The following is a 9,735-nucleotide window of genomic DNA, read 5'->3' as shown; positions in this document are numbered from 1 at the left end:
CTGGGACTCGAACCGTGGTCGACTACATGGGAGTCCAGCAACATAGCCATTACACCAACTGCTGTTCCCACTGCTGTTTAGATTTCTAAATTTCTCCTTAAGATGCCAAGGCTGAGTTTACGATAGGCACATGTTGACCAGGGCCCAGTGGAATATTTCTCAGAATGATAACGACTAAATAATGCTTTGTCATTTTCCCCCAAAATCCACAGCTTTGAGTTTTCTCAAGCATTTCCAAGGTTCTACATAAAATGTTGAATAAAACGTGTATGAGACCACCGGTTTGGACTGAACTCCTGTACTTTGTCCAACAGGTCAAGCCAAAATGAAGCAACTTTTGCCGAAACTCCGTATTGCCAATAAAACAGGGTTATCTGGCTTTCCAACAAATTAGAAGAGTCAGAGATAAGAGTCAATTTCCAAAACAGACCAGTTTTAGCTCGTGTAATAAGGAAGCCCCCTCTGCAGTAACCTTCACAAGGACATAAGTTTGAAGTCAGTAACTCTTCTGTTTTCTCAACGCTTCTCTGTGCATAAAGCCTACTCCTAGAACTGCATACAAAAGCGAACTAAGGTCTTTAAAAGGCATTTGTTGTCATTTTATTCTGTTGACAATATTCACAGTTTTGAGTTTGGTGCAGCATCTCCGAAGGTCTACATGATATGGAACAACGGAGCCCAAAGCTCATAACAGATGCAGCAATCATCACTTGCAAGGCCTGTAAATGGACTAGCCTCCCTCCAGCCTCCACAGGCAATGCTGGTCCTGTCTCTGCTCCCCTTCACAACTCAGCAACCATCATAAAAATGATTAAAAAAAAAAAATCCACTTCTTTTTATGAAAACATCCCAAAAGAGGGTCAAGTATGATGCTACTGATGGAAGTTGGAAAAAAGGGAAGAGAGGAGCCAGAAGGTGGCGCTGTGGCCAACCACATGGCCAACTACGATTCCGAGTCCCAGACCTGGCAACTTGCTTTCTCACTTACTCTCACTCTCTCTGTCTCTCTCTCTGGTCAAATTAAAATAAATAAATAGAATTAAATAAATAATTCTTTTTGAAAAGGAGGGAGCAGGTGTGAGGTAGAAGGAAGCTAGCAAGTGGAAGCGATAGGGAACTGGAGCATCTGCCCACGTGGCTAGACAGAAAAACTCATCAGGGCAGAAAATTTCCTGCCCAAGTTATTGTAGGCAGGAAGTTAGTGGTGGGGTGTCTCTCTGAGTAAGCAACATTTGATACAGCCAATGAGATGAATCAGTGGGTGGGCAAAGCCACATCTGAAATAGCCAATGAGAAATCAGTGGGCTCAGCTAATGATCAACCAACATGACCTAGATTAAAAATAATAAATTTCAAAGAATGCAACTGCCAGGGCCTTTTGAGTCATTGTTTTTCTGCCCACTCAGGCCTACTCCTACAGGAATGTACTTTCTCTTTTACTAAATAAACTACCATTTCCTTACACTACTGGTGCATTTCATTCAATTCTTTGTCCAAAAACCTGGATATTATCACAGAAGCCATCCCATGAGAGAAATAAGAAAATGGTTATTCTGGGACCAGCAGATGGCATGGTGGTTATGTCACGGAATTCTCACAGAGTCAACTGCAGTTTGAGTCCCAGACCTAGTGGCTTAAAACTCATGCCAGGTGCATGTGTGTGCATGTCCAAAAACATCCCGAGAGGAGAATGGAGAAGGGATTCTGGTGTGGCTATTAGCTACCCCCAGGGGAGGGAGGGTGTTTTTGTTTTTTAATTATTTTATTTAACTTTATTTATTTATGTATTTTAATTTGACCAGAGAGGGACAGAGCGAGAGAGAGAAAGCAAGCTGCCAGGTTTGGGACTCAAACCGCAGTCAACCATGTGGGAGTCCAGCACCCTTAACCACCATGCCACCTGCCGGCCCCCGGGAGGTGGTTATTTTGCTTACTGTCTCTCTATCTCCCTCTGGAGAGCGTGTGGGCCCTATAACAAAAATCTCTGGGAAAGAAAGAAAGAAAAAGAAAGAAAGAAAGAAAGAAAGAAAGAAAGAAAGAAAGAAAGAAAGAAAGAAAGAGAGAGAGAGAGAGAGAGAGAGAGAGAGGGAGGGAGGGAGAAAGAAAGAAAAAGAAAATGATTATTATTTCAGAAAGTGAAAGTTTTAATTATTGGCAATTATGGCATGGTAGCAGTTCTAGTGTCCTAAGGCAAGAATCCCCACACCCCAACTCTGGCCTGGTGCTAGTTGGTTGTCAGCTGGGGGCCTAGCGGTGCAGTGGGGGAGTGGGCCCCTGGAAAGCCAGGGAGACTTTGTAGTTGCAGCCACTCCCCCTCACTGGCATCGCCACCTGGGCTCCTGTCGTTTGCAGTGGTATTTAATTCTCGTGGGAGAATTGCTGTGTGATTGTTTCATTGTATATCACAGCATGGTAGTGGTGGAAATGGGGTGCACGGTGGATGCGGGATGCTTGGGTCATCCTGGGACCATCCCCCCTATACCCTATTCATGAAGAGGTTGTTTTCCATGAGGTTGGTCCCTGGTGCCAGGAGGTTAGGGACTGTTGTCCTCAAGCACAGAGCAAGTGAAGGAAATCCCTCAGTATTTTTTTAATAATTATTTATTTTATTTTATGTATTCATTTATTTCTTTTCATTTAACCAGAAAAAGAGACACACAGAGAGAAGGAAAGTGAGAAGGCAAGCCACCAGGTCCAGGACTCGAACCATGGTTGGCCATGTGGGAGAATGTCCAGTGCCTTAACCACCATGCCACCTGCCACCTGCTGGCGCCCCTCAGTAATTTTTTTTCTCTTATTTTTCTCTATTCTGTAGTTCCGCAGCCCTCAAGCAAGCCCACCTCAGGGTTCATGGGAGCAGCCAAAGAGGCCAGCAATTGGAACCACCACTCTTAGGCAAAGAAATCTTGCTCTCAGTTTAATGTAACTGCAGTACCACTGTCGCTTCTCTCTCGCTTTCTCCTCCCTCATCTCTCTCTTTCCTTCTATTTTCCTGCTGCTGCCATGCAAGTGAGTGTTTACTGACTTGACAACCATAACAGGGAAACTTAGGGAAGCCAGCACTTAGAAAGTCTCAGGGAGAGGGGCCAGCAGTTAGCATAACGGCTATGTCGCTGGACTCCCATGGAGCTGACCTTGGTTTGAGTCCCAGACCCGGTGGCTTAAACTCATTCTGGGCGTGTGTGCGTGCGTGCCTAAGATCCCGAGAGGAGAATGGAGGAGAAGGGATTGCAGCGTGGCCATCTCCCCTGGGGGGCGATTTCTCGCTTTCTATCTCTCTGCCTCTCTCTGTCTAGTGAATGCATGTGCCCTATAGCAAAAACCTGTCCAAGAAAAGAAAGTCTCAGGGAGATGGCAAAGAGAGAGGGCCTTGGAAAGCAAGCCCACAACGAAGTTCATGAACTCCTGAGTTGACCCTGGCCTGAACACGCATGGATCTAATTCCCAGTATCATTCCAAAGGCTTTGAGAACTGAGCTCCCATGCAGGTTCCAGACTGCCCAACGGGGGGCTGGAGGGGGATATACATGAGACGAGTCTAAATGTTGTAGAAAAGAGACCGCGGAGAAACTGAGCACCACTCAGCGAGTAGAACTCGGGCTTATAATACTGGCGGGACCACAGAGCTGGTACTCTCAAATCTGGGTCGCAAATGGCGGAAGTTACAGACAGGGGTTATATGGTTTGGGTTGCAGACTAGTAAAGCCGGAAGAGTGACAAAGCAGCCCCCAAGCAGTTGTATTACAGCTTGTAACATTTGCCCGGGGCGATGACAAAGGTGGAGTAGAAACGTTTCCTGCTTGCAAGCAGCTAGCCAACCGTATTCACATCACCAAAAGCACCCAAAGGCTTTGAAAACTGAACTGACACTGGGGAGGGCTTGAAGAAGGTAGCTTGAAACTTGAGGCCTACACTTAATCAAGTCACATGCCCATCAACGAATATGTCAGCATTTAAAAGAGACCTGATATTTCCTAGGGATGTTCAGGATACAATCAGAAATTGTTTTGCACATGAAGAACGAGAAAAGACCCATCAACAGAGACCAACGACACAAATACTGGAATTATCTGATAAAGCTTTTCAAAATGTTCATGGAACTTCATTATTTAATGAAAGAAAAGAAAAGAGAGTGGGGCTGGCAGGTGCCGTGGAGGTTAAGGATGCTGGACTCCCAGAAGGCTAACTGTGGTTTGAGTCCCGGACCTGGCAGCTTGCTTTCTCACTTTCCCTCTCTCTCTCTCTCTCTCTTTCTGATCAAATTAAAATTAATTAACTAAGTTAAATAAAATAATTCTTTTTTTGAAAAAAAAAGAAAAGAGACAGGGTCCCTGGCTGGATCTTACTTCATCAGTCTGCCTCCAGTCTTCCAGCCAGCCAGGATTATGGGAGCACCCATGGGTGCACTCAGCATGGTCAACTCAACTCAGGAATCTAAACTCCAAGACTTGCCATGGGGCTGCAGCTTCACAGATGTACCCTACTCCATTTGCCACTGCGCCTAGGCCTCCTAAAGCTTTTAAAGTGCTCAAACGAGAATTGTGAACATTCTTGACACAGAACTTAAAACACAAAGTATCTGGGGCTAGCAGGTGGCACAGTAGTTAAGGGCGCTGGCCCACCATGGTTCAAGTCCCAGACCTGGAGGTTTGCTTTCTCATTTTCCCTCTCTCTCTCTCTTGCTCTGTCCCTCTCTGGTAGAATTAAAACACAAGTAAATTTAAAAAGTTAAATGAAATAATTCTCTTTTTTTTGGAGAGGTTTTTGCTATAGGGCACATGTGCTTGACAGACAGACAGAGAGAGACAGAGAGACAGAAAGCGAGAAATCACCCCCCCCAGGGGGGATGGCCACGCCACAATCCCTTCTCCTCCATTCTCCTCTTGGGATCTTGGGCACGCACGCACACGCGCCCGGCGTGAGTCTTAAGCCACTGGGTCCGGGACGCGAACCGCAGTCGACTACACGGGAGTCCAGCAACATAGCCATTACGCTAACTGCTGGTCCCAAAATAATTATTTTATAAAAAAAGAAGGTATCATTAAATAAATAGAAGATATAAAGGAGAATAAAACAGAAGTTCTAGAGCTGAAAATACAAAAACCAATCTAAAAAGGCCATCCACATATTAGATAAGCTCAAAAGCACAGGGATATGATAAAGAGTTGGTGAACATGAAGATAGAGCAATAGAGAGGGAAAAAAATCTGGAGAAGAAAACTAATATAGCCTCAGGGACCTATGGAGCAGTGATTAAAAATTCTAATACTTGTGTGGCTGGTGTCCTAGAGGAGAGTAGAAAAGTGCAGTGTTGAAAAACATTTTAAGACAATAATGGCTGAAAGTCTCCCACATTTGGCAAAGGATGTAATCTATGAATTAAAAAGTGACCTCCAGGGACCAGCAGTTAGCGTAATGGCTATGTCGCTGGACTCCCACGTAGTCAACCGTAGTTTGCGTTCTGGACCCGGTGGCTTAAAACTCATGCCGGGCGCGTGTGCGTGCGTGCCCAAGATCCCGAGAGGAGAACGGAGGAGAAGGGACTGCGGCATGACCATCCCCCCTGGGGAGTGATTTCTTTCTTTCTGTCTCTCTGTCTCTCTCTGTCTGTCTGGCGAGTGCACGTGCCCTATAGCAAAAACCTCTAAAAGAAAAAAAAAAAGGGGGGGGGGACCTCCAAATGGGTTAAATGCAAAGAAATGTATGCACAGATGCGTCCTAATAGATGTTGAAAAATGATTACGAAAATATCTTGGAAGCATTCAGAGAAAACCAAATGCATGGCCAATAGAGGATTTCCAATTCAGATAACCATAGATTTCTCATTAGAAGCCACAGGGACTAGAAGGAAATGAAACATTTAAAATGCCAAAATAAAAGAACTGTAAACTGGGACCAGCAGGTGGCATGGCAGCTAAGGAGGTTAGATTCCACATGGCTGGCTGTGCTGTTAGAGTCCTGGACCCAGCAGCTTGAAAATCTTACCAGGCAAGTGTGCGTACATACCCAAATCCTGAGAGGAGAATGGAGTAGAAGGGATTACGGTGTGGCCATCCTCCCCCTCCTCCGGCGGGTGGTGATTTCTCCCTCTATCTCTCTGGCAAGTGAACATGTCCTATAGCAAACTAAAAACAAAACGAAACAAAACAAACTGTAAATTCAGAATTCTGTGAAATAAATATAATTTTAGATTAAGAAAAACTAAAGCTTGCGACCAGCAGATGGCGTAATGGCTATGTCGCTGGATTCCCACGTAGTTGACCACGGTTCAAGTGCTGGACCTGGTGGCTTAAACTCATGCCGGGCATGTGTGCGTGTGTGCCCTGAATCTTGAGAGGAGAATGGAGGAGAAGGGATTGTGGTGTGGCCATACCCCCTGGGGGGTGATTTCACGCTTTCTGTCTCTCTGTCTCTCTCTGGCTTTCTGGCGAGCGCACGCACCCTATAGGAAAACCCTCTCCAAAATAAAAAGACAATCTAAGGTAACTCATGACCGGTGGAGTTGGTTAAGAGAATTGCTAAGTAAGTTCTTCACGCTGAAGGGAAACGGCTCGAGAGAAATCTAGAATTTCAGGAATAAAGCAGGAACAGCAGAACGGTAAATAACTGGGTAAATATAATAGACTATTGCTTTTCTTTTCTTGAGTTCTTTAAAACACTTCTGATGGTTGAAAGCATAGAGTGTAACACTGATGGGATTTTTAATAAATTCAGATGCAATATATAAAACTAAAAATGTACAGAGGGTAGGTAAAGAAACCTATATAGCTTTGAGTTTTGTACATTCCAACTCAAGTGGTATTCTAAGTTCCGTCTGAAATGTTAAATTTGCATTTTTTCAGTATTTAACTTTATTTATTATTATTGTCTTCCAGTTCTATCAGAGAGAGACAAACAAAGAGAGAGAGAAAAAGCAAGCTACCAGGTCCACCAGGTCCAGGACTTGACCCATGGTTTTGGCCATGTGGGAGTCCAGCACCTTTAACCACCACGCCACCAGCCGGTCCCCAAGTTGGTATTTTTTGAATCCCTAGAGCAACTATTAAAAAAGTTACACAGGGGACCAGCAGTTAGTGTAATGGCTATGTCACTTAACTCCCATGTAGTTGACCACAGTTCGAGTCCCAGACCCGGTGGCTTAAACTCACGCCAGGCGTGTGTGCGTGCGTGCCCAAGGTCCTGAGAGGAGAATGGAGGAGAAGGGATTGCGGTGTGGCTATCCCCCCTGGAGGGTGATTTCTCGCTTTCTGTCTCTCTGTCTCACTCTGTCTTTCTGGCAAGCGCACCCACCCTATGGCAAAAACCTCTCCAAAAAAAAATGAAACAGGAAGGCCAGCCTGGTGATACAGTTGTTAGTAAACAGAAGTACAGTTTTGGAAACCACATGGCTGATCACAGGATCACGACTCTGAGTCAGCTTGAAAACACCAAATTTGTGCCTAAGATCCTGATAAGGTAGAGAGCTGGGAAAAAGGAACCATGACATGAGACCCATTGGTGGTGCTTCCCTCTCTCTCTCTCTCTATCTTTTTTTTGTTGTTGTTTTTATTTATTTATTTATTTATTTTTAGTTGTGCTTTAGGGCATTTGCTGGAAAGAGACAGAAAGAGAGAGAAAAAAAGTGGGAAAGTGAGAAATCACCTTCTCCTCCATTTCCTCTCAGATTTTGGGAACTCATGCACACACACCCAGCATGTATTCCAAGCTGCCAAGTCTCAAGGACTTGAACTTCCACATGGAATCCAGTTGCCTTAACCTCTACACCATCTGCTGACCCTCTTTTCTTCTTGGGGGAAATGCATGTGTTCTCTATTATAAATAAAATAATTTTTAAAAACGTATACAAAACGATATAGTTAAAAAGCATTGTACCTGCCCCTGAGATACTTCTGGATAATATGTGTGACTTACTGATGATGGTGGGCTTAACTTACTGAATGTGAGTTACTGAACTCAAGAATTATTAAACTCCCAGCCCAGTCTTGGTGGCACAGGAGGTGGGTAGTGTGCTGGACTGGACTGGAAGCCACGTGGCTGACCATGGATTCAAGTCCTTACTTGACCTGGAAGACACCAGGGCATGCATGTGGGCACCCAAGATACTGATGAACTGGAGGGCTGGGAGAAGATGGTTGTGGCATGAGGAGATCCAGTTGAGAGTTCTTGTCTCTCTCACTGCTCAAGAGCCCACACACTGTCACAAACAAAACAAACAAGCTTTTGTGACTGGCCCTGTAGCCCAGGGGTTAAGGAAGTTGGATCCCACATGGCCCAACACGGTTCGAATCCCAGTCCTGGTGGCTTCGAAAACATGCCATTCACCTGTGTGAGCATGTGTGCCCAACATCCTGACAAGATGCAGAAATAGAAGAGAAAGCATTGAGGTGTAACCATGCCCCACTGGAGGTGATTTCTTCCCGTCTTGTTCTCTTTCTGTTTTTGTTTTTTTTTTTCTAGTGATCACACATGCCCTCTGGTGATTAAAAAATAAATCAGTAACTTCTTTAAGAAGAGTTACTGAACTCTTACTGATGCCGCTGCAGTTACAGCAAAGATATGGGCCCAGGACCCTCCTTCCCTGTGTGTGGCTTCCTGGAACAGGTTCTGGGGAGACTCATTATCCTTCTCCATACGGGAAAGAAAGTGGGGACCTGTCACTCCTCAGCATATTTGTCACTGCACAAGTACACAGGCCTCTGCCAGAAAATCTCAACCTCATTCCAACATTGTTCTCTGCTACAGCCCGGCACATAATAGAGGGTCAATATTTTCTGAAGGAACGTCGGAAGAATGAATGGATGCTATCAATTTACCAGCCTCGCTAAATGCTGCCAATCCCTTCGATGGTGTGGAAGCAGGCAATACGGCAAATACATGATCATTCATTTTATATCAATCATGTTCATTAGTTCTTTGTCTTAACTTCCTGTGATTGATAACAACAGGATAATATATGTCTCCTATCTGGCCTGGGTACCTATGGAGTTTCTGTAAAGCATGGCATTGGATTTATGAAGGCTGTCTGCAATGATAATTGGGCTTAAAATATCAGGAAGTATGAAATGTGCGCTACATTTCTGCTCCATGAAATTCCACAGATGCTTAGAGTAAAAAGAGTTATTCACGTGAATGTTCACATGATAATAAATAATTGCATGGGCTGAATGCACTTGTGCATTTTCTATCAATAAATCCACTTACTTCAATTCAATTCAATGGGTGCAAGAGGATAAAAGACGCTCTTGGGAAAAGGGAATCCCCAAAGATCGAATAGCCTATCTGAGGACATTGCCAAATGGAGGCCTGGGCTGCAAAGGACAGAGCCCAACAGAAAACCTGAGTCCTAGGGACCAGCAGTTAGCGTAACAGCTATGTCACTGGACTCCCATGTAGTCGACCGTGGTTCGAGTCCCAGACCCAGTGGCTTAAAATTCACACTGGGCACGTGTGTGTGCATGCCCAAGATCCTGAGAGGAAAATGGAGGAGAAGGGATTGCGGCATGGCCATTCCTCCCTGGGGGGTGATTTCTCGCTTTCTATCTCTCTGTCTGTCTCTCTGTCTATCTGGCGCGAAAGAAAAAACACCTCCCAAAAAAAAAGAAAAAAAAAAAAAAAAAAAAAAAAAAAAAAAAATCTGAGTCCCAAAACAAGTACATCGGGGCTCTGGCAGATGGTGTGGTGGATAAGAGTGCTGGACTCCCACAGGGCTGACTGTGGTTCGAGTCCCAGATCTGGCG

This window comes from Tupaia chinensis, unplaced genomic scaffold (genome assembly GCF_000334495.1).
Source record: "Tupaia chinensis unplaced genomic scaffold, TupChi_1.0 Scaffold000607_1, whole genome shotgun sequence".
Lineage (NCBI taxonomy): Eukaryota > Metazoa > Chordata > Mammalia > Scandentia > Tupaiidae > Tupaia > Tupaia belangeri.
The sequence above is the reverse complement of the archived record's forward strand: the minus strand, read 5'-3'. Positions refer to the sequence as shown.